The following is a 3,982-nucleotide window of genomic DNA, read 5'->3' as shown; positions in this document are numbered from 1 at the left end:
GAGAAAAATTGACTCATCTTAATTATTTTTGGAAGTCATGTCAAAAAAAAAAGCTCATAATTTTGTCCACTCAAAAAAATTGGCTTCTTAATAAATTTAGGATGTTCTTTACATGCACAAAAAAGAAAAAAAATCCTAAGTTGTGTACAAAAAAGAAATTAATATATTTTTTTCAAAAATTACTATAAACACAAAAAATTCAAAATAAATTAGATTTTTACTGAGACTCTTCAAAAGGAATAAATTAGATTTTTAATGGGACTCTTCAAAAGTAAAAAATATTTTGATCGAAAAGGAATGTTGAAAAGGAAAAAAATATCATACACTCAAAAAACTTCATAATAATTATAGAGAATTACGTAAAAAAGGAAAATCCTTCGTGCACAAAAAAAGTTTGCTTCTTGTCTATTTTTAGAAATCCACAAGCTCAAAAAAAAAAAGAAAAAATTAAAATAAATTCAGAAAAAAAATATTTCATTCGTAATAAAACAAAAAAATGGCCTTCCGAAGTTATGTTAAAAAGGAAAAAATATTTTTATTCCTAAATGGTATTTTCTTCGTGAGTGCAAAATATATTTCTTTCAAAAGAAAGAGAAAAGGTATTTCATTCCAAAAAATAAAAAATATTTTAAGAAGTCATGTAAAAAAGGAACTTGTGTAAGAGGAAATAAGTTCGGATTTTAGTTAGACTCTTCAATGTAATTTTAGGGAGTTGAGAGAAAACAAGAAAATTCTCCATGCACAAAAAAAATCACTTTTTTTTCTCCACACATTAAAAATTTTGAACTTGAGTTTAGTGTTCTAGCTATTAAAGGTAGCGGTTATGTGTACATGGTTTATCTCATGATGCATTGCAAAGATTTATGAGAACAACAATTCTGTACTTAAATTCTTCAACATAATTTGCGATATTCTATATTACTTATTAATTATTTACTATTAGTACGTATATTTATTGAAATTGTACCATCAAATTTTAGTGGCCATCATTCTCGTTATGTAGATAGAGATTTATGGTACAACTCCTGCATAACTTACAATATTAGATGCTATTTTTGTTAAAAGGAAAATACACCAATATTGTTAAGATAAGAAATTTACAAGATAAAGATTAAAAGATAAGGGATCAGAATCTATTGCATCAAATCAAAAGAATCGACTGCTCCAAATAAGCATACATTTATTTGTCTTACTACAAACATGCAACAGTTATGTTAAACAATTTATCTTTTCTATTAATGCCGATCTTTTTATTAATGAGATGTTGAAAGCAAATTAGTAATAATTATTAAATATATTTCACTTTATAATATATTTTTTATTCTATTTTTAAATTTTTATTATTCTTTTGTAACATAAACTAATATTTCATTTTTATTATCACCCTGTCCATCGTGCAGGTATAATTGTGGAAAGAACTTTTTTTTATATGTTATTGATGCTCAAACTTGAGTTTAGCTGTACAAACATCTGAAGGTAGAGGTTATGTATGGTTTATCTCATGGTTCGCTACAAAAATCTACAAGAACAATGATTTTGTACTTAAATTATTCAACACAATTTGCAACATCGATACTACTTATGGAGTAAATAGAATTAATATTTTATTAACTATTTATTATTAATATTTACTTATTTTTCAAAACATGTACTATAAAATTTTAGCAGCCATCGTTCTCATTATCTTGATAGAGATTTACGGTATAACTTCTATTACAACTTGCAATTGAAAGGTATAAGATATTATAGGTGCTATTAGATGCAAATTTTGTTAAAAGAAAAATCCACCAATTTCATGAAGGTAAGAAATTTACAAGATAATTAATCAAAAGATAAGGAATCTGAATCTACTGCATCAAATCAAAAAGAATCAACTGTTTCAACATAAGCGTATGTTTATTTATTCTATTACAAACATTCAACTGTTATGTTAAATAATTTATTTTTCCCATGCTGATCTTTTTATTAATGAGATGTTGAAAGCAAAATAGTAATAATGGTTAAATACATTTCACTTATAATATTTTTTCATTCTATTTTTAAATTTTTTATTATTCTTCTGTTAAATAAACTTATATTTCTGTTTTTATTACCATCCTGTGCATGACGCAAGTACAATTTTCGTAAGAACTTTATTTTTATATGGTACTGATGCTTCAGAGGCATCAAAAAGTTCGGAAGAAAAACAACATCTATGTATGTGTTACCTGAGGAACGACTGTTTAGTTTACATATGATGCTCTTTATTTATTAATCATGCTCTTTTGATATAGGAATAGAGGATGCGTTCTTAAATGCAGCTGGAATCTTCAAGGGAAGACCTCGATCAAGGAGCGAGTACCCAACGAGCTGATCTTGTAATTTGTGAAACCTGCTTCGAAGAAAATTTTCCTCCATTCATGCTCCTGTCGCTCCTTTCCTGCTGCGATGCAAAGCATTTGAATATCCCAGAAAAGCTGCATCTCTGTCATCGTAGCACTATTTTCACTGCTAGCGTTCATAACTATATCCAAAATCAGCACTTTTCCTCCATCTTCTCTCTCAGGAATTGCTTCCTTGCACAGCTTCAGTATCTTCACGCACTGCTCGTCAGTCCAGTCATGCAAAATCAGCTGCATTTGATAGAAACAAGAAATACACCAATAAATAGTTCTAGTCTCGATTTGTAAGGAACTCGTAGAAATTTCACCAAATAAAAAAATAAAAAAAGTCGTAGAAAGCGCTGTGCTATTCCATCGCATTAACTCTTTCTTAAAAATTAAAAGAAATCGTCGGAATATGTTAGGTGGTAAATCTTGTAAACTACCTTGAGAAACGCTGCTTGAGCTGGTGGAATGTGTTCGAACATGTTCCCAGCGATAGCTTCGACCCCGGGGACTTTTGGGCACAGTGGCAATCACATGAGGGAGGTCATAGACGATGATGCGCTTTATGCTCGGGAAGGCCTCGGCGATCGCCCTCGCCGACGTCCCGTCGCCCCCAGCCGACATCGACGAGAGACGAGACTCCCTGGAACGCGTCTTTGCAGCGGGCGACCACCGGCTTCATGGCGAGCGCGAGTCGCTGGCCATCGCCTCGTTGAGAGAGGCGGCTGAACGCGGGGTCGTCGCCGGTCATCTCGAAAACCGGCTTGCCGTAGCTCATCTCGAAGGGGAATGTGGGGCTGATCCGCCTGCAACCAGGGGGCCAGGAAGTGGAACGGCGCCAAGACGGTGGAGTCCCAGGCAGAAAAGGACACAGGAGGCGAGGCTGGTGGGGCTGTCCTTGAGGAGGATTTTGGAGTTGGGGGTGAGGGAGTAAGCGTGCTCGTCCGACCCGTTGGGATCCTTTTCGACGGAGAAAAAGCCCGTGTGGGCGAGCATGCGCATGAGACGGCGGAGGGCAGGGGATTTGGTGGGGGCGAACGGGGAGGAAGAGGCGAGCTCGGTGATGGTGAGGGGCCGGCCCTGGGCGTGGATGGCGTCGGGGAATTCCCAATTGGATAGCGCACTTGAGGCCCATGGAGCCGACGTGGGCGAGAGCGTGGTGGAAGACGTGGGCCCTGGGGCATGCAAAAGCTCGTCGGCGGGTGGCTTCGAGCGCCATTCTAGCCACTCTCTTCACTCTCCCTGTAGGGGACTCGTTGTTGGTTTGCTGGTGGTGCATGGGCCTTGCGATTTATTGACGATTCATACTATATTGACGATGTCTGTGCTTGCCTTGTTTTACCGCAGACAAAAATATGTGGCTTACACTCATCGCCTAGGATATGAGGATGGGTAACGCGAAACCCTGTGGTCCATAAATTAAAGATGTCCGCCTCAGTCTTTTTCGTTGATGTCCCCGATTATATACGGATATATTTTCCATAAATTTTAAAACTATTGAGCTTGAGGCTTATCCCCTTTTTAGAACTATTGAGCTTGAGGCTTATCCCCTTTTATAACTACTGAGGCTTGATGCTTGTCCCTCTGCTGGCAAATGAAACAAAACTTTGCTACTT

General features: G+C 36.3%; 1 pseudogene; it reads right to left on the bottom strand.

The window, feature by feature from the left end:
• Window positions 1–2,221: 2,221 nt before the first annotated feature.
• LOC120107547 lies at window positions 2,222–3,005 on the bottom strand (annotated as a pseudogene).
• Between the last annotated feature and the right edge of the window lie 977 nt (window positions 3,006–3,982).

Source organism: Phoenix dactylifera, unplaced genomic scaffold, assembly GCF_009389715.1.
Source record: "Phoenix dactylifera cultivar Barhee BC4 unplaced genomic scaffold, palm_55x_up_171113_PBpolish2nd_filt_p 000897F, whole genome shotgun sequence".
NCBI classification, from domain to species: Eukaryota; Viridiplantae; Streptophyta; class Magnoliopsida; order Arecales; family Arecaceae; genus Phoenix; species Phoenix dactylifera.
This window is presented reverse-complemented; position numbering and strand designations above follow the sequence as displayed.